Raw genomic sequence first — 20,905 nt, 5'->3', positions numbered from 1 at the left:
ATTCTGTCAAACAGCTCACTCCTTGCTTGCTGTTGATATCTACACAGGAAAACAGTTCCTTCAAATGACATCGTGTGCTGGGACAGAAACGCCTTGGGGAATCAATCCTTCTCAGTAGAGCAGGCGAAAGGATGGAAAGTGACCTCAATAATATTAAGTATCAAATGGGGCCGAGGAGCACGCTCGTAGTCATTTAAAATTAGTAATGGATGCAGGGAGAGTTTTAGAGGGTAAATTCCTTCAAACAAGGTGTTCCACTCAGCTTGCCTTTGATTCTGTCTCTCCTGAGAAAAGCACAAAGGAACCTAGGCCCCAATATCAAAGATAGAAGTGAGGGGCGGGTGTCATGTTCTGCTGCAGTCTCTCATTTAATCACTTGGCTCCTTCCCAATGTAGGGTGACTACTGGGACTGGGGCCGTACACTCTTTTAATTAAAATAGTACACTGTGACACATTCTCTGAGGAGAAACATTCTGGATATTATTCAACATGTTGCTTAGCAGAGCAAGGACTGGTTTAGTGAAGTGGAACTCTGGGACTTGAAGGACAACCTTACAAGGTTAGCAGAACAACACAGTAACTTTGCCAGAAGCCGAGGGCAGCTCCTATGTCTGCGCGTCGTCTTCAATCAAATTAACCTGCTGCTACGGGACTGACATTCCTCAGGTCCATTTTGGCTGTTCATTGCTCTGGTATTGCTCGCCAACTCTGGTGTTTTCTGGTCACCTACCCCCCCACCCCCCCGCTACCCACATTACTTTCCCTCTTTACTGGAAGCCTTTTCTTCAGCTTCCCAGCTATTGAACACTGACTGCTCCTTCCTCAGCCCCTTCTTGCTTTGCGTTGTTTAAAACCTGCATCTTTGACCATGATCTTGCTCACTTGCCCAAAGATTTCTATCCCGGGGTGGTGGTGAATATTCGTGGCTGGGGTTGAGGCATTTGATGAACTTGGCAATTAGCTTGCCGATATGGCATCATCCGTCAAGGTGACTTCCTCGGCGCCCAGTTATTGGTGTTCCTCTCTGGGAGTGCTTGTGTTTATATAGGCCTCCGTTCACTTGCCTTGGTCCTGATTGGCTACCCCTTCAGCTGACCTTTGAATTCTATTGGCCTGCGTTTCTTTGGCTCCGAGGGGTTTGTAGATGATGCTTTAGATACACCCATTGATTTGTCTTCCACAGCTGTCTGTAGCAATAAAATCCATCGATTCACTACCTTCTGGCTAAAGAAATTCTTCCTCATTTTTGTTCTAAACAGACATCCTCCTATTCTGAGGATGTGCCCTGTGGCCCTAGACTCTCCCACTATTGGAAGCATCTTCCTCATATCCACTCTGTCCAGGCCTTTCAACATTATTGAAGGTGGCCTTCTCACTGTTTCCCATGCAATGCTGAGTCACGTGGGTATTAGCCAGAGTTAGCTAATGAGCCTGTTTTGGAATTTTTACTGGGATACCTTGTGCCTTAGAATCTTCACTATGCCATTGTCTGTATATGTATTTGTTGCATATTGTACTTCTTAAGGTAAATTTGATACCACTTTCATCTTTTTGGTATTCTGTCCATCTATTAACATATCACTGAAGTGTTCTATACAATTCAGTCAGTTATGAAAAGAAAGCTTACTTTTAGATAATACAAATTACTACAAACTGTAAATAAATAAGCCAATTTATAATCCTTTGTACCACACACTCTGTTGATTTTTACTTGAGTAAATAGAAAAAAATTCTCATGAGCTAAAATCATAACTTCCATTCTCGTGGGAACGAATACCCCCATTGTGAGAGGGTTTCTGGGAGCATGCAAGGAGAGAAGTGGAGAGAATTTTTTTGAAGACCTTGTCCATTCACCCTTTGAGGAATCGTAAGTTCCTCCTAAGCAGGATGATGAGCATAGATGAAGAACTGCGTGGTACACCCAGTCTAAACCTGTCATGTTGTGTCCTGGAGGAGTAGCTAGTGACAGAGGACCCCACCCTTTCTAAGAGAGGTCTCGCTGGTTAGCACAAGGAGAGGCTGAAAATGTTCAGAAGCATCTGCTTAAAGTGAAGGAAGCTGATTTCAGTCCATAAGCCTTCTTAATCACCTATCGACCTGAGTAGCTACCTTCAAGGAATCTTGAACTTGGATCCCAAGATCCCTTTGCTCAGCAACTCTGTTAAGGATCTTGCCCTTAATGATGTTCTGTCTCCTTGCATATGCCCTACCAAGGTGCAACATTGAAAGAACAAGTGTTTTCAAAGAGTGCGGGGTAATTAGGAAATGTAATCTCCAGTCGTCTGGAAAAGCTGCCACTGTGACACCACCTAAAGTCCTGAGGGTGCCCGATTATTGGAGTTTTGCTGTGCTGGGAAGGCAGTATTCTGTTCCTTGCACATGAAAAGTGACCAGCATTCATTTCCCAGCAAGCGGGAGCCTTTGCAAGCTGTGAATTGAGCAGGAGGAACCATTGCTATTGAGATGGACGTTAGTGTGACCTTAGGAAATATATTTAAAAAAACTAGATCACACCAAGCAACGTGTTTGTTGGAATTTAACAGAACTTCAGTGTACAGCTGTGGTGAGACTCTCAGTGAGAATCATACCCACACATAAGTAACAGTCGTGACTTCACCGAGCCTGGATCTGTCCCGACAGTCTTTCGAGGTGCTAAGATCATTATGGTCAACAGAGCAGTACATCTACACTAGCCTTTTGGAGCGTCGAACAAACTTTCCTCCTCAAAACAGCTGCTATTTTGAATGTCAAATAGACTGATACTTTCTTGATGACAATTCACGGATTCATCAAAGTTAAGTGCATAGAACAGATGGCCAGAATTACGGTGCAGTCATAGGTGGAGGATACGCATTGTGTTGAAATGACGGGCAGGTAGGCAGAGAAGGTGGGGTGGCTCTGTTGGTAAGAAATGACTGGAAGTTCGAGAAATTGATGTTCATGCCATCAGGTTGGAGGCTACCCAGACGGAATGTAAGGTGTTGTTCCTCCAACCTGAGTGTGGCCTCATTGTGGCAGTAGAGGAGGCCATGGCATGACATGTTGGAATGGGTATGAGAAGTGGAATTAAAATGGGTGGCCACAGGGAGATCCCACTTCTTCTGGCAGTAGGTGCTTGGCAAAGGAGTCTCCCGATCTACATCAGGTCTCACCGATACATAGGAGACCACACCGGGAGGACCGGATACAGTAGATGGCCCCAGCAGCCTCACTGGTGAAGTGTCACATCACCTAGAAGGACTGTTTGGGGCCCTGAATGGTGGTGAGGGAGTAGTGCAAGATAAGTACCGGGAAGTAGAAAGTAGGGGGGAGAGGGTCGTGGGATCCCGTTGGAGAAGGCGAAGTTCCCATCTTCAGTGGGATCCCACCACCAAATACATCTTTCCCTCACCCCACTTTCTGCTTTCCTGGCATCCTTGCAATCGGAGCAAGTGCTACACCTGTCCCTACATTTCTCCCTCACTGCCATTCAGGGCCTCAAACTGTCCTTAAATTCCACCTGGGTAGCCTCCAACCTGATGGCACGAACATCGATTTCTCAAACTTCTGGTAATTGCCCCCTGCCCTCCATCATTCCCCATTCCTGTTTCCCTCTCTCACCTTATCTCCTTACCTGCCCATCACCTCCCACTGGTTCTCCTGCCCCTCAGTTTCTTCCATGGCTTTCTGACCTCTCCTATCAGGTTTCCCCTTCTCCAGCCCTGTATCTTCACTAAATACCCCCACCTTCTAACTCTGGCTCCTCATATTTGTTTCTCCAGTCCTGATGAAGGGTCTCAGCCCAAAACATCGACTGTACTCTTTTCCAATGATGCTGCCTGGCCTGCTGAGTTCCTGCAGCATTTTGTGTGCGTTGGACGAATTTACCAAGTATTTTGTGTCAGTTTTCTTTTTTTTTTGTAATTTTTTTATTGAAGTTCATCATCAAACAAATATTTCCATAAGATGTATTTCAGACATTGTACATAAATATCATATAATCATATATATATATCATAAATCTCCACAAAGTATTTATCTGAGGTATACACTTATAGAAAAGAGTGGAAAGGAAAATACAAGCAAAAGAAAAGAACTATGTATAAGTAGGGAGTGATCTTTTTTTTTACAACAGTTTTCATTGTGGAAGACACCAGCAGTATGCCAGAAATGTGAGAGTTCCAAGGGAGAGAAGTGAGTGCATTTGCTGTTACTATGGAGAAGGTGCTCGGGAAGCTGACAGGTCTGAAGGTAGATCAGCCACCTGGAACTGAAGGACTACACCCCAGGGTTCTCAAAGCAATAGCTGAAGAGATTGTGAAGGCATTAGTAATGATCTTTCAAGAATCACTAGATTCTGGAACGGTTTCTGAGGTCTGGAAAATTGGAAATGTCACTCATTCTTTTAAGAAGAGTGGTAGATCAAAGTGAGGGAATCATAGGCCAGTTAGCCTGACCTCAGTGGATGGGGTCTTCCTTTTTTTTCTTTTCTCTCTCTGTCCTTCTCACAATCACTCCTTGCCTGCTTTCCATCTCCCTCTGGAACTCCCCTCCACCTTTCATTCACCCTAGGCCCCCCACCCCATGATCCTCTCCCTTCTCCAGTTGTGTATCCCTTTTGCCAATCGCCTTTCCAGCTCTTAGCTTCATCCTTCCCCCTCCTGTCTTCTCCTATCATTTCGGATCTCCCCCTCCCCCTCCCACTTTCAAATCTCGTACTATCTCTTCTTTCAGTTAGTCCTGACAAAGTGTAACATTGACTGTGCTTCTTCCTTTAGATGTTGCCTGGCCTGCTGCATTTTGTGTGTGTTGCTTGAATTTCCAGCGTCTGCAGATTTCCTTGTGTTTGCATTTTTAGATTGTACACTGCATACAATTATAAAGAAAGTATATTTACAAATTTCAGATTTATCAAACAGTTAGCAGGAAAAAGAACTGAAAAAAATTGAATGGGTCCATTACAGTTAACCCAGTCCAAGTGTGTACTTAAATCGGAGCTCACCTTGAAATTGTCTTTAACTCACGCACTGGACCCATTGCCTGCATAAGAGCACACACCAGCTTCCAAATGTCACTCGAAGTCCATCTCAAACATACGGGCTCCTCCACAGGAGTATTGGTCCTCTTTCCTTGAAGCCGTTCATTTGCATAGAGAATCTTCTACAACAGGGATGGCATCCTCATCCATCCTGACTCTGTCTTCTCCCTGCTCCCGCCAAAAAGACCTTGAGCCACACTAGTGTCCATCGCAAAAACCTCTCCACCCATCGTTCTCTGGAAACTTCTCCCAATTCCACCATCTTGATTGGCCGACACATCATTCCTGATGAACAACATAGCCCCTTATCTTTAGCACAAACCTAAACGTGCTCTTACAGAATTGCTAAAATGAAATACCTGCAGTGTAGCAGTAAAAATCTTAACCAGTGCATTACAGGGAGAAGGCAGGAGAATGGGGTTGAAGGGGATAATAAATCAGCCATGATAGAATGGTAGATTCAATGGACCGAATGGCCTAATTCTTCTCCTACGTCATATGGCTTTATGGTCCAATGTAGAGTTTTTTAGGATTATAAGGAGGAGTGTTCACGAGAAAACTGGCTGCTTGAAATGAAGTGCAGACAGGATATCACCCTGTCACATAGGGTCAGGCAATGTCTGCTGATCACTGAAGTATCTACAAGAGACATCCCCTCAAGGTGGAAACATCAATTGAACTTGCCCACCAACCAGGCCATGTCATCGTCTCACTAATTCCATCGGGCAGGGGTTACAGGAGCCTGAACTCCCACGTCAGCTGCTTCCCTTCAATCTGTCGGCTCTTAATCTACCCTGATCGCAACCCTAATTGCAACACTGTGACTCCTTCGACCATTTTTCACGACAACGGCCTCTTTTCATTCTAATTGCATTATTTCTAAGTACAATTTTGTGTAATTTATGTTTTTCCTGTGAACGTTGTGTATGCCCATGATACTGGTGCCAGTAGTGCAGTGTAGTGTAGTGCAGTGGTCAGCACAACTCTTTACAGCACAGGCGACCTTGGTTCAATTCCTGCTGCTGCCTGTAAGGAGTTTGAATGTTCTCCTCGTGACTGTGTGGGTTTCCTCTAAGTGCTCTGGTTCCCTCCCATAGTCCAAGGATGTACTGGTTAGTAGGCTAATCAGTCATTGTAAGTTGCCCTGTGATTAGGCTTGGATTAAATTGGGGAATTGCTTGGTGCCGTGACTCAAAGGGCTGGAAGGGTCTATTTTGCTTTGAATCTCAATAATCAAGTAATATTAATAAGAAAGTTTTTCATTTCACCTGGGCATACATAAGACATAAGATCTTAAGACATAGGAGGAGAATTGGGCCATTTGGCCCATTGAGTCTGCTCCACCATTCAATCATGGCTGATCCTTTTTACCACCTCCTTAACCTCATTCCTCGGCCTTCTCCCATAACCATAAGATCATAAGACCATAAGATGTAGGAGCAGAATTAGGCCATTCAGCCCATCGAGTCTGCTCCGCCATTCCATCATGGCTGATTCCGGATCCCACTCAAACCCATACATCTGCCTTCTCACCGTGTCCTTTGATGCCCTGAAGGATCAGGAAGTGATCAACTTCCGCCTTAAATGTACATATAGACTTGGTCTCCACCGCAGTCTGAGGCAGAGCATTCCACAGATTTACTACTCTCTGGCTAAACAAATTCCTCCTTTCCTCTGTTCTAAAGGGTTGCCCTCAATTCTGAGGCTGTGCCTTCTAGTTCTGGATGCCCCCACCAGAGGAAACATCCTCTTCAAATCCACCCTATCTAGTCCTTTCAACATTCAGTAGGTTTCAATGAGATCCCCCAGCATTTTTCTATATTCCAGTGAGTACAGGCCCAAAGCTGCCTAAAGCTCCTCAGATGTTAACCCCTTCATTCCCAGAATCATCCTCGTGAACCTCTTCTGGACTCTCTCCAATGACAACATATCCTTTCTGAGATTATGGGGCCCTAAACTGTTGACAATACTCCAAGTGCAGCCTGACTAGTGTCTTACAATGGCTCGCATTATCTCTTTGCTTTTATATTCTATTCCCCCTGAAATAAATGGCAACATTACATTTGCCATCCTTACCACAGGCTCAACTTGTAAATTAACCTCCCGGGAGTCTTGCACGAGGACTCCTAAGTCCCTCTGCACCTCTGACGTTTGAACGTTCTCCCCATTTAGATAATAATCCGTACAATTGCTCCTTTTACCAAAATGCGTTATCATACATTTCCCAACACTGTATTCCATCCGCCACTTTTTTGCCCATTCTTCTAATTTGCTGCAATTCCATTGCTTCTTCAGCACTACCTATCCCTCCAGTTATCTTCGTATCATCTGAATACTTTGCCACAAAGCCATGAATTACATTATCTAAATCACTGACAAACAATGTGAAAAGAAGTGGTCCCAATACTGACCCCTGAGGAGCACCACTGGTCAGTGACAGCCAACCAGAAAAGGCCCCTTTATTCCCACTCGCTGCCTCCTGCCTGTCAGCCATTCCTCTATGCACGCCAGTATCTTTCCTGTTACACCATAGGATTTTATCTTGTTGAACAGCTTCATGTGTGGCACCTTATCAAGCGCCTTCTTAAAATCCAAGTAAATTACATCTACTGCCTCCGCTTTGTCCACCCTGGTTGTTACTTCCTCTAAGAACTCTAATAGGTTTGTCAGGCAAGATTTCCCTTTACAGAAACCATGCCAACTTTGACATTTTATCATGAGTCTCCAAGCACCTCGAAACCTCATCCTTAATAACAGACTCCAAGACTTTCCCAGTCTCTGAGGTTTGGCTAACTGGTCTATAATTTCCTTTCTTTTGCCTTCCTGCCTTCTGAAAGAGTGGAGTGACAGTTTCGATCTTCCAGTCCTCTGAGACCATGCCAGAATCAAGTGAATCTTGAAAGATCATGATCAATGCATCCATTACCTCTTCAGCCACCTCTCTCAGGACTCTGGGATGTAGTCCATCTGGTCCAGGTGACTTATCCACCTTAGGACCTTTGAGTTTGCCTAGCGAATTCCTTTGTAATAGCAATGGCATTCACTTCTGCTCACTGACACTTACGGACCTCTGGCACACTGCTAGTGCATTCCATAGTTAGGACTGATGCTAAGTACCCATTAATTTCATTGGCCATTTCATTGTCCCCCATCATTTTCTAGTGATCCGATATTAACTCTTATCTCCCTTTTATTCTTTATATAACTGAAATAATGAAATGATCTTTGATGCTGTGACCAATCAAGAGCCTATCAATCTTTGCCTTCAAAACATCCAACAACTGGCCTCCACAGCTGCCTGTGGTAGAAAATTCCACAAATGCACTGCCCTTTGGCTAAAGAAATTTCTTCGCATCTCTGTTTTAAATAGACGCCCTTTTATCCTGAGGTTGTGCCCCCTTGTCCTAGACTCCCCTACCATGGGAAACATTCTATCTACATTTACTCTGTCTAGTCTTTTCAACATTTGAGAGGTTTCAATGAGATCCCCCTCATCCTTCTAAATAATGAATACAGATCCAGGGCCATTAAACATTCCTCGTATGATAACCCTTTCATTTCTGGAATCAACCTTGTGAACCACCTCTGGACCCTCTCCAATGCCAGAACATCTTTTCTTAGATGAGGAGCCCAAAACTTTTCACAATACTCAAGCTGAGGCCTCACCAGGGCCTTATAAAGCCTCAGCATCACATCCCTGCTCTTGTATTCAAGTCTTCTTGAAATGAATGCTAACATTGCATTTGCCTTCCTCACCACCAACTCAACCTGAAAGTTAACCTATAGAGTGTTTTTCTCAAGGACTCCTAAGTTGCTTTGCATCTAAGATTTTTGGATTTTATTCTGATTTGGAAAAAAGTCTGCACATTTATTTCTACTTCCAGAGTGCATGGCCATGCATTTTCCAACATTGTATTTCATTTGCCACTTTCTTGCCCATTCTCCTAACCTGTCTAAGTCCTTCTGCAGCTTACCCATTTACTCAACACTACCTGTCCCTCCACCAATCTTTGTATCACCTGAAAACGTGGCAATGGAGCCATCTACTCCATTATCTAAATCGTTGATATACAGCACAAAAAGAAGTAGTTCCAACAACAACTCCTGCGGAACACCTCTAGTCACTGGCAGCCAACCAGACAAGGATTCTTTTATTCCCACTTGCTGCCTCTCACCAATCAGCCAATGTTCTGACCATGTTAGTAGCTTTCCTGTAATACTGTTTATTCTTAACTTGGTAAGCAGCCCCATGTGTGGCACCTTGTCAAAGGCCTTCTGAAAGTCCAAGTATACAACATCCACTGCATGCTGTTTATCTACCCTACTTGAAATCTCCTCAATGAATTCCAACAGGTTCATCAGGCAAGATTTTCCCTTAAGGAAACAATGCTGACTTTGTCCTAACTTGTCTTGTGTCACCAAGTACTCCATAACCTTACCCTTAACAGTGGACTCCAACATCTTTCCAATCACTGAGGTCAGGCTAACTGGTCTATAATATAATTTTCTTTCTGCTGCTTTCCTCCTTTCTCAAAGAGTGGAGTGACATTTGCAATTTTCCAGTCCTCTGACACCATGTCTGGGTCCAATGAGTTTTGAAAGATCATTGCTAGCCCTTCACAATCACTAACATTACCTCTTTTAGAACCCCAAGGTGCAGTTCATCTGCTCCAATAACTTATGGACCCTTAGGTCTTTCAGTTTTTTGAGCACTTTCTCCCTTGAAATTGCAACTGCTCTTACTTCTCTTCCTTCACACACTCTACGTCTGGCACTCTGCTAGTGTCCAACAGTGAAGACTGATGCAAAATACTCATTTAGTTCCTCTGCTATCTCATTGTCCCCTGTTATTATGTCTCTGGCCTCATTTTCTAGCGGTCCTATATTCATTCTCATTTCTCTTTCATTTTTTACATAGGTGAAAAGTCTCTTACTCTCCACTTTTATATTGTTTGCTAGCATGCTTTCCATCTTTTCCCTGATTCTTTTAGTTGCTCTCTGTTGGTTTTTAAAAGTTTCCCAATCCTCTAGCTTCTCTCTAGTTTTTGCTTTGTTGTATGCCCTCTCTTTTGTTTTTACATTAGCTTTGACTTCCCTTGTCAGCCATAGTCATACTATTTTGCTATTTAAGTATTTCTTTGGAATATACCTATCCTGCACCTTCCTCATTCTCCCCAGAAACTCACACCATTGCTGCTCCACTGTCATCCCCGTCAGCAGCTCCTTCCAATTTACTTTGGCCAACTCCTCTCTCATACCTCTGTAATTTCCTTTACTCCACTGAAATACTGCTGCATCAGACTCCGCTTTCTCCCTGTCAAATTTCAAGTTGAACTCAATCATTTTGTGCTCACTGGCTCCTCGGGGCTCCCTAGTGTGTGTGTGTGTGTGTGTGTGTGTGTGTGTGTGTGTGTGTGTGTGTGTGTGTGTGTGTGTGTGTGTGTGTGTGTGTGTGTGTGTGTGTGTGTGTGTGTGTGTGTGTGTGTGTGTGTGTGTGTGTGTGTGTGTGTGTGTGAGAGAGAGAGAGAGAGGGAGAGAGAGAGAGTCCAAATATTTCAATTAGAGGGCCATTAAATGACAGCAGTATTCAATTCATACTTGCATGGTATTTGTAAATACGACAAACTATGTAATACTTCTTCGTAGGCACTTACAAGGAGGTTCTCTCCGATATCTAGTGGGAAAATGGAAGAAACAAATTTTGAATTAATCTAGGGAAGGGGTGGAGGGAACAAACAGAACATGTAGGACTGTCATGAACACTTTGGGCTTCTGCATCTGGCCTTAGAGCTTCCAGGTTTCTCAAGCAGCCATATTGAATAATTGTTATCTTAACTAGAGCCATTAAACCGTGGTGCATTCTGTTTCACCTTGTTAAGTTAACTGTGACTGGCATGGGGTTCCCACATTCTATGACTATTTAAAGGGGACTTGTGTTTGTAGAGAATGATTTGGCCTGTGTGTCTTTTGGTTGTGCCTCTGATGTCCTGTTGGTATTTCCATGTCTAACCTCTTGTTTGCGTCTCTTCAAGGGGAGTCCAGTCCTGTGAGTAACAACTGTGATACTGATAGGTTCAGGCCAAAGATTTCAAGGTAAAAATGATTTTTAAAAAGCAGCATTTAAAAAGAAGGAAGAGCAATTAAAGACAGTAAAAGACTCTGTCACCGTTATCTCGGAAGGGGAAGAAATTCCAGCTGAGTTTCCTGACCACCTAGAATGCAACTGGGTGGACACCGGGAAAAGATAGAACTGAACTGGCCACCTGGGAAGCCTGTGCTGGAAAAACCTGTTAACATCCAAATCCAGTTGTATGGTGGGTGGATAGAGCTGACAGTCTGGGTAAGATGGACAGAGTTGTGTCGCTTTACAATCTTACACCAGTCAGTGCATCCCTAACCATGTTACAATCAATGGACGCCTCTGAAGTTATGTTACTCTCCAACGGCAGTATGACACTGAAAGTAATATTTTTCCTGTTTGTATGAAGGATAAAGAGTTGCAAGGCCAATAGGAAACTTCGTCTAGTGGACCTCATTGAAACCTATTGAATGTTGACGGCCTTTGATAGAGTGGATGTGGAGAGGGTATTACCTATCGTGGGGGAGTCTAATGCCAGGGATATAGCCTCAGAATAGAGGGATGTCCATTTAGAATGAAGATGAGGAGGGATTTCTTTAGCTACAGGGTGGGGAATCTATTGAATTCATTGCCACAGGTGACTGTGGAGGCCAAGCCATTGGGAATATTTATAACAGAGGTTAATGGATTGATTAGTCAGGGCATGAAGGGATACGGGGAGAAGGCAGGAGATTGGGGCTGGGAGGGAAAATGGATCAGCCATGATGAAATAGCATAGGCTCAATGGGCCAAATGGCCTAATTGTGCTCCTATATCTTATAGCCTGAGAGGGAGCAAGCATGGTCTTGAACTCCAATCTTATCTGAAAGATGGCACCTGAGGGAGGGCAGCACTTCCTCGTACCTTGTGGAAATGTTGGTCTAGAAGTGTATTGGTGGAGCCAGAGAGGCAGTGTTAGCATTTCATTGGGCTCTCTGGTGAGAACGTTTAATCCCAACCTCAAATCAGATAGTATGATGTTTCATTTATTGCGGGGCCTTGTATTAGGCATTTCCCCAATTTCCAACAGGGAACTTGCATTTTGCAGAAATGTCAATGAAGTGTTTGGGCATTCCAAATACTTGTTTTTTTTTAATAAAAAAAAACTCGTTGAACATTGGGACTTATTTCTGTATATTGAATTAAGTTAACAGCCAATGCTGATATAGAGAATACAGCAGGGTCAAATAGTGAAGTTAGGTTTTGGAAGCAAATTAACTCAATAAGTAGCTGCATAAAATAGCAGGTGCCACCTAGGAATAGTGCCTGCTTCATCTGAGCCTTTTCTAATCCTCTTACTCTAATATCTTTGACCCCTTTCCTTGGGTAAATCCCAGCATTTTTTTTTTCCCCTGAGCGTGTGCTTATCTCCGAGCGCATGCATTCTGGAACATACCTGGGGAAACAAATGGTGAATGCTCCCTCAGGATTATTGTAATAGGCTGACATTGACCATGTAGCTTTGAGTTCTTGTGCTAGTTCCTGAACCACCTTGCCTCAGATCTCATGTGGACTATACTGTTGGACATGACGAACCCTTCAATTTGCTTCGCTGTTGAAGGAGCTCTCTTCACTGCTGTTCCCCAAACTCTTCGACTTCCTTTGAAGTCCAAAGACCTATCTGCTTAGCCTTGGATCAACATATTAGACAAATAGTGCCAAAGAATCATACATCATCAAAACAGGCCTTTTGACCCAACACATCCATGTGCTGCCCTTTTGGTTTTCTCTTGCCTGTCCTCACTAACCCGGTTCATTGGCATTGTGTTCACATACACTACTCCTCGCCTTTTCAAGTGTCTGTCTAAATTTATTTATTTAGAGATACAACACAGAATATCCTCTTCTCGCTCTTTGAGCTGTGCCATGTGGAAACCCCAGACGATCCCCGATTTAACCGTAATGTAATCTTGGTGGTGCTGAGGCTGTGGGACTGGTCTTGACTGCTCCAGGCTTCATATTGGTAAGTTTCACGGAGATTTGCCTCAATGAGTGAACTGAAACTGAGGCAATGGACCTGCTCTGGGTCCCTGGACTCAATCTGGTTCCGAGTGCTGTTGCTTGTTTGCGTGATTTGTTTTCTTCTTCCTCTTTACACATTGGGTGTTGGTCCTTTTTTTTTAAAAATTGGGTGCTTTCAGGTTTCTTGCTCTGTTAGTTGCCTATCAGCAATTAAATCTCAAGGTTGAATAATTTATACGTGTATAGATAATAAACGTACTTTGATTTACAATGACCAATTAACTTACTAACTGGTACATCTTTGGACCGTGGGAGGAAACCTCAGCACCTGGGGGAAACATGCGCATTCACAGAGATGATGTCCAAATTCACTGCAGAGGATGCTGGGATTGAACTCTGAACTGCGGCACCCTGAGCTGTGATAGTGCTGTGCTAACTAGAACATTACAGTACTGTGAACAGCTACAGTTCATGTAGTCAAATATTCCCAGTGTGCCTGATTTAGTTCCCGTGCTGGTGAATGAATTGTGATGTATTTCCATGTAAGGACGGTGCATTGCTTAAATGTCAGAAACTAAACTTACACTGCCAGTCAAATTTACTCCATTCAATATCTTGGTCAGTTATAGAATGATTGTATCTGATTCCACTAGCCTCTGTGGGAATAGGGTTCAGGTTGTCTGTCAGTTTGTATAATTTTATATCTTTCCATCAGCTCACCACACCCCCCCCCCCACTGCTTCCATCACTAAACAACCCATAAAAATTCAAAGTACATTTATTATTAAAATATCTATGCAGTAACAATCCTGAAGTGCGTCCTCTCCACGGAAAAACATCAACCCTCATGCACAAACAAAACCAAACTGTGCAAACGGCAGTAAAAATAAAGGTGAAAAACACAGACCGTAAAGCAAAAAAATTAAAAGCGTCAAGGCATATTTTGTACATCTCAGTTTGTTGTCTGTAGGCTGCCCCAATTCAAAATCGCCCAAAAACAACAAAGAAGGGAGTGACCGGAAGCACAGAATCCAACTCACAAGCTGCGTCGATTAAACCTTGCCCAATACAATCTCTCCTTATAATGAAAGTCCTCCAGTCCAGGCACCATCCTGATGAATCTCATCTGCACTTTCTCTCGGATGATTGTATCCTTCCTATAGTGTGGTAGCCAGAATACTCCATGTGTAGTCTAACAAGTGTTTTGTAAAACTTTCCCCTACAATACTAACTTTTATATACAATATTCTGACCAATGAAGGTAGTTATGCCACATGCTTCCTCCACCATCCTATGTTACCACTTTCAGAAAAACTATGAACTTAAATCTCAAAGATCCCTTTGCTTAACAGTCCTCAGTCACTGCACATGTCCTCACCTGATGTGACTGCTTGAAACGCATCACTACGCTGCCAATGCACGGTCTTATGTTCCAGGTATACCCTGTTGCACACAACAGGACAAATTTCTGCATCATCTGCAAGCTTGCCAATTATACTTCCAACATTCACATCCAAGTCATTAATATGTGTATATATATCACAAGCATTAATGGCTTTGCTATTGGTCCCTGTGGTTCATCACTTGTCACAGAGTTCCAATAAGAACAAGAATCCTTCCACCACTAGCCTCTGCCTCATATTACCCATCCAATGTTGATCCAGTCAGGTAGCTCACTTTGGATCCCATGTGCCTGGGCCTTCTGGCCAACCTACCACACAGAACATTGTCAAATGCCTGACTAAAGTCCACAAAGACAATATCTACCGTCCGCTCCACACACAGAATGCTGGAAGAAATCAGCAAGTCAGGCAGCATCTACGGAACAGAATAAACAGTCAATGTTTTGTGCTGAGTCTGTTCTTCAGGACTGGAAAGGAAGGAGGAAGAGGGGAAGATGCCAGAATATGAAGGTTGGGGTGGGGGAGGGAGGGGAAGGAGGATAGCTAGATAGCGATAGGTGAAGCCAGGTGGGTAAGAGAGGTAAAGGTCTGGAGATGAAGGAATCTCATCGGAGAGGAGAGTGGATCATAGGAGAAAGAGGAGGAGGGGTCCCAGAGGGTAGTGAAATGCAGGTGAGAAGAGGAAAGAGACCAGACTGAAAAGTAGAAGAGGGGAGTTGGAGGGAATATTTTTTAAACCAGAAGGCAAAATTGATATTCATGCCATCAAATTGGAGGTTACCGAAACAGCATATAATGTACAGCTCCTAAGGATGGCTTCATCTCGGCTCAAGGGGAGGCCATGGACAGACATCTCGGAACAGGAATGGGAATCAGAATTAGAATTAAAATGTTTGGCCACTGGGGAGATCTGCTCTTGGTGGGTGGAGTTGAGGTGCTCAACGAAGTGTTCCCCCAATTTACAATGGGTCTCACCAACATAGAGGAGGCTGCACTGGGAGCACCAGACACATTAGACAACCCTATCAAATTCTCAGGTGAAGTTTTGCCTCACCTGGAAGGGCTGTCTGGGGCCCTGAATGCTGGTGAGGGAAGAGGAGTATGGACAGGTGTAGCACTTTGGATCCTTGCAGGGATAAGTAGTGGATGGGGGCAATGATCGCTGTGGAAAGCGGAGAAAATGGAGGGGCAGTACAGATATGTTTGGTGGTATGATCCCTGGTGGTGGCATCCGTCGGTCTCGAGAGACCATGGATCTGCGCCTGGAGTTTCCAGGGCACAGGCCTGGGCAGGGTTGTATTGGAGACTGGCAGTTGCCCAGGCTGCAGGCCTTCCCCTCTCCACGTCACCGATGTTGTTCGAGGGAAGGGCACTAGGACCCATGCAACTTGGCACCGGTGACATCGCAGAGCAATGTGTTGTTAAGTGCCTTGCTCAAGGACACAAACACGCTGCCTCAGCTGAGGCTCGAACCAGTGACCTTCAGGTTACTAGTCTGATGCCTTGCCCACTAGGCATGCGCTAACACAGTAGGTAGGATCCCTAGTTCTATGATTAGTTCTATTATTAGTTCTATGATTCAGTCAAGTCTATTGTCAGTTAAATATTATACATGTGTATATAATGCCCTGGTTAAGATTTCTACTGCTATGCTGTAGATATTTCACTTCAGCAGTTTTCTGCAAAAGCTGGGTGTTCTGCCGGTAGAATGTTTCAGTCTCAGCTAGAGGTGAGAAGTCCTGCTGCTCAACTTAGGGATGTTGTGTCAGCCAATCAGGGTGGTGGAATCGGGAGAAAGTTCGAGAGAGAGCAGGGCGGAAAGAGATTTTTGACGGATGGTAGTCTGGTTCGGGGTCTTTTAGGTTGGAGCTGCGGAGAGGACAGGAGGGAAGATGCTTGAGAAGACCCTGGGGAGGAGTGTCCCCATTGCACGAAGGCTTTGTACAGATGAATGGCTCCAAGGAGGAATGGCCAATACTCTTTCTCTGAAGAGCCAATTTGTTTGAGATGGATTTTGAGTGAAGTTTGGAATGTGGCGTGTGCTTTCATGTAGACTGGGGGTCCATTGTGTGAGTAAACAACAAATCCAGTTTGAGCACAGACTGGTTTAACTGTAATAGGTCTTTTTTTTCTCTTTCCTACCAACTGTTCGATAAAGCTGAAATTTGTAAATATCGTTTCTTTATAATTTTATGTGGTGTACGATCTGTTATTCCTTGCTGACTGACAATTGTGTATGGGCAGTATTTACACAGCTCTTGCTCAAATCGAGGTTTCTTTAATTGGAACATCGCGATGTTCTCGTTTGGTTGAACCCCAAATCATACCAACCCTAGGCGTTCATTGCTTGTGAATGGTGGGCTTCTGAATCATGTGGCTGTTAGCAGAGTCAGCTAATGTGGCAGGTTTGTATACGAGACCGCTGTGAGGGTTACATACAAACCTGTATATAAAGTATATATAACCACATACCGTATATAGAATCAAGAGAACGTTTCTCTAAACCAGGGTGTAAAGCACAGTAGTGCACATAACACCTGATAACTTGTGAAGGTAAGGATAAAATCTACAGATGAATCACATAACCAACAAGCTAAAGTGTATTTGCATTAAATATTGTAAGGTATGAAACAGACTTACCAGTGACGTTTCATATATGATGAGGCAGCGAGTTCAGAATGACCTGAGGGAAGAAACTCTTTCTCATCCTGACTGCTCCTGTTTTTATACATCGGTGTCTCCTGCCGGATGGTAGAAAGTCAAAGAGGATGCTGGATGGATGGGTGGGATCCTTAATAATACTAAGGCCCCTGCATATGCAGTACTCCTGATAACTGTCCCCAATGGATCCTCTCAGTTGTTCTCACAGTCCTTTGTCATGTTATGTTCTATGTTATTTAGTTTTTATTTAGAGATAGGGTGCAGAGCAGACCCTACCGGCCCTTCAAGGAATGCCACCCAGAATCCCTTGATTTAATCCTAGCCTAATCACTGGACAATCTATAGTGACCCATTAACCTACCAGCCAATATGTCTTGTCCCATACTGGCCCAGAACAGCTTCTCACATGACTATGCAGGGCCAGAGGATGCAGCTATAATCTCCAGAAGATACCCATCTGACCCAACACCAAGCAGCACACTTGTCCGTAGTGCAGATTCTCTTTCCGATCTTCCTTTTGGGTACACGAGAGGCTGGACAAATGCGGGTTGTTTTCTCTGGAGTGGCGGAAGCTGAGGGGAGGTCTGATATAGAGGTTTATAAGATTATGAGAGGCATGGATAGAGTAGACAGGGAATATCTGTCTCCCAAATACCAGAGGACAAGCATTGAAGGTGAGAGGAAGTAGGTTCAAGAGGGATGTGAGGGATGTTTTTACTCAGAGAGTGATGGATAACTGGAATGTGCAGCCTGGTAAGGTAGTAAAGGCAAATACATTAGAGACTTTTCAGAAATGTTTTAAGCACATAAATATGAGGGAGATTAAGGGATATGGACACTGTAAGAGGGATTCATTTTTGGATTTCTTTGGGGAGAGGTGATGGACACAGCCCAGTCCATCTCAGGATAAGCCCTCCCCACCACTGAGCATATTCACAAGGAAGCAGCGTGCATCAACACAGACCCTCACCATCCCGTCCATGCTCTCTTCTCCCTTTGCCTTCAGGAAGGAGTACAGGAGCCTTTGGTCCCACACCACCAGGTTCAGGAATAGGTTCCTGTACCAGTGTGGATAACTTTACTCAATTCAACTCTGAACTGATTCCATAAGCTATGGACTCAATTTAAAGGACTCCACAACTCACGTTCTCAGTGTTATTTATTTATTTAGTAGTCAATTAGTTAGTTGCACAATTCTTCTTTTGCACATTTTGTTTGTCAGTATTTGGTTATATGTAGTTTTTCATTAATTACGTTGCATTTCTCTGCTCTACTGTGAGGACCTGCAAGAAACTGAATCTCAGGGTAGTATTTGGTGACCTATACGCACTTTGGGTAATAAATTTACTTTGAAGTTTGAACTTTGAGAGAGAGTGTTTTCCTCTGCCTGGACAGGTAGCTGATCTTTGGCATGCTATTTTGAATTTATCGGTTTCAGTTAATAGCCCTCTTACTTCAGCTCTCTCTCCACTGATGTGGTCATATCTTTCCGTTTCAATTTGTTTCTTGTTTTTATTCCCTCTTCTGTATCTAGGTGCCGGTTTTTAAAATAATTGTTGCCTTAACAACTTTGGTGAGAGCCCATTTGCAATCTTTCACCTTTGCTCTCCCATGCCCCTTTACACCTTTTTATTTTCTCACTTTCCCACTTCTAATCGACCTCTGTTTCTCTCCTCACAGATGCTGCCTGACTTGTGTGTCTCCAGCATTCCTAGTAGAAATCTGGGCACCCCATTCACCAATAGCTGATCATTGGTCTGTTCATGGGCGAACATTAAACTGGGACAACTGTTTATTTCCATAAAGGAAATGGAAAAAAGATAATCACAATAAATTTTCATTTTGGTGTTTGTAATTAGATTTTGAGTGCTTTGGAATGCTAATCGTTGCTAGTAAGCGTGGACAGGAATGTAAAACAACTTTGTTATAAATAAAAAATTAATAATTCATTCAAAGCCATATTCAATATTAATAACATGTTCAATGTCTTTAATTGTATTAATATTAATTAGGTAAACAAATAACAAACCACTTGCCTTCATTTAGGTTTTAGTAAAAATCAGTGGCTTTGTTAAAGTGAATAGGGCATCGTGATGTGTTGGCTCTGGATGAATTAAGGTTTAGGTGCAAGTGTGAAGTCTTTGTGTCCCGCGGCTCAGCGCTTTACTCAGTAATTAACCCGTAGTTAACCGCCGCTTAACTCAGTGCCTGAGTTGTCCTTCAAAGCTCATGGGCCAAGGTTCTCATCAGTCAGTAGGTATTTTGCACTCTTGTCAAGAGGTCTTGAGCAAATGCTTGAACCATTTCCTCAGCCCTCCTGGTAATGCTTCATCACACTTCACTGTGAAATGCAATGCACTCTATTGAGATCCAGGGAGATTAGGTCGCTGTTTTCCAAGACATGGCACCAGTCGCGCGGTTCAAATCAGCAAGTTTGCATCTCAACAGGAGATTACATAAGAGAGTAAAAAAAGATTACATACGTATATTTCAAGAAACAATTAAAGTTAATGAATTTGCCACGGGGCAAGAGGTTCATGGAAACAAAAGGCTGCTACTTAAAAGTCATAGTGAAGCCAGTACATTGGGCACTGTGTACAGTGTTAGAAGGGAAACATTGGCCTTGGAAGATTCTTGATCTCTCTATAACTAATTAATCAATCAATTAATTGTTTATCTATTAATATATCTATTTATCTGTTTGCTTCTTTAGAGATATAGCATGGAGCAGACCCTTCCAAACCAAGGAGCTGCACTATCTAGAAACCCACCTATTTAACATGAGCCGAATCACAGGAGAATTTACAATGAGCAACTAACCTACTAACTGGCAAACACGAGGAAATCTGCAGACGCTGGAAATTCAAGCAACACACACAAAATGCTGGTGGAACACAGCAGGCCAGGCAGCATCTATAGGGAGAAGCACTGTTGACGTTTCGGGCCAAGACCCTTCGTCAGGACTAACTGAAAGGAAAGATAGTAAGAGATAGTAACTGGTATGTCTTTGGACTGCGGGAGTAAACCAGAGCGCCTGGAGGAAACTGACACTGGAAGTGCATGCAAGCTCCTTACAGACAGCGCCAGAGCTGAAGTCCAGACTCCAACACCCTGAGCTGCAATAATGTTGTGCTGATCACTGCATTACCATGGCATCAGATGTTGTCAGAACTCCGGTGAAAGTACCAGGAGCAATTCCTGGAAATTTATTTCCTGGAAGATAAGAAGTTAAAAGTTGATTTCAGTTTTTAGGGTTAGATGAATGAAAAAAACAAATAGATGAAGAAAATCATTTTCTGCTGGTGCAGCAGTTTAAAATAAACTCTTTTTGCTGTTGGCTTCAAAGAGATAAAATTTCTTTTTGGTTTCTATCCTCTATAACTTATACCTTTCTTTTTCACTCTAATTAAAAACAAATTTCAAACTTCCCAAACTCTTTGAGGAAATAATACACGAATTCTTGCACAAGAGACATTGGCAGGGGGCTAGGAAACCCTCTTATAGGGGGTAGAAAACAAATTCTTCCTCTCAAAGTACTCAAAGTACAAATACTTCCTCTCAAAGTAAACATTAGATCTGGGACTTGCTCCAGAAAAATATCAGATGATCTTAGCAAATGACAAAACAGGCTTGAGTATCTGCATGGTTGGGTATTTTTCTATCATAACCAGTGAAACTCATTTCATAGAACAGTCCAGCACAGGACCAAGCTCTTAGATCCACAAAGCTGTGCTGAAGCACGA

At 43.4% G+C, this 20,905-nt stretch overlaps 1 long non-coding RNA gene across 4 annotated transcripts; it reads left to right on the top strand.

Moving 5' to 3' along the window:
- The first annotated feature begins 577 nt into the window (after positions 1–577).
- LOC132406470 (uncharacterized) lies at positions 578–20,551 on the top strand. Of its 4 annotated transcripts, XR_009516172.1 has the most exons (4): positions 582–693; positions 11,051–11,111; positions 12,959–13,099; positions 19,876–20,551. It is a non-coding gene; the product is annotated as an uncharacterized LOC132406470 (long non-coding RNA). The 4 variants fall into 4 exon arrangements; XR_009516174.1 differs by lacking the exon at positions 11,051–11,111 and having other exon boundaries at positions 578–667; XR_009516173.1 differs by lacking the exon at positions 11,051–11,111 and having other exon boundaries at positions 578–693.
- Positions 20,552–20,905: the final 354 nt, after the last annotated feature.

The sequence above is a fragment of the Hypanus sabinus genome, chromosome 16 (assembly GCF_030144855.1).
Source record: "Hypanus sabinus isolate sHypSab1 chromosome 16, sHypSab1.hap1, whole genome shotgun sequence".
Classification (NCBI taxonomy): domain Eukaryota; kingdom Metazoa; phylum Chordata; class Chondrichthyes; order Myliobatiformes; family Dasyatidae; genus Hypanus; species Hypanus sabinus.
This window is presented reverse-complemented; position numbering and strand designations above follow the sequence as displayed.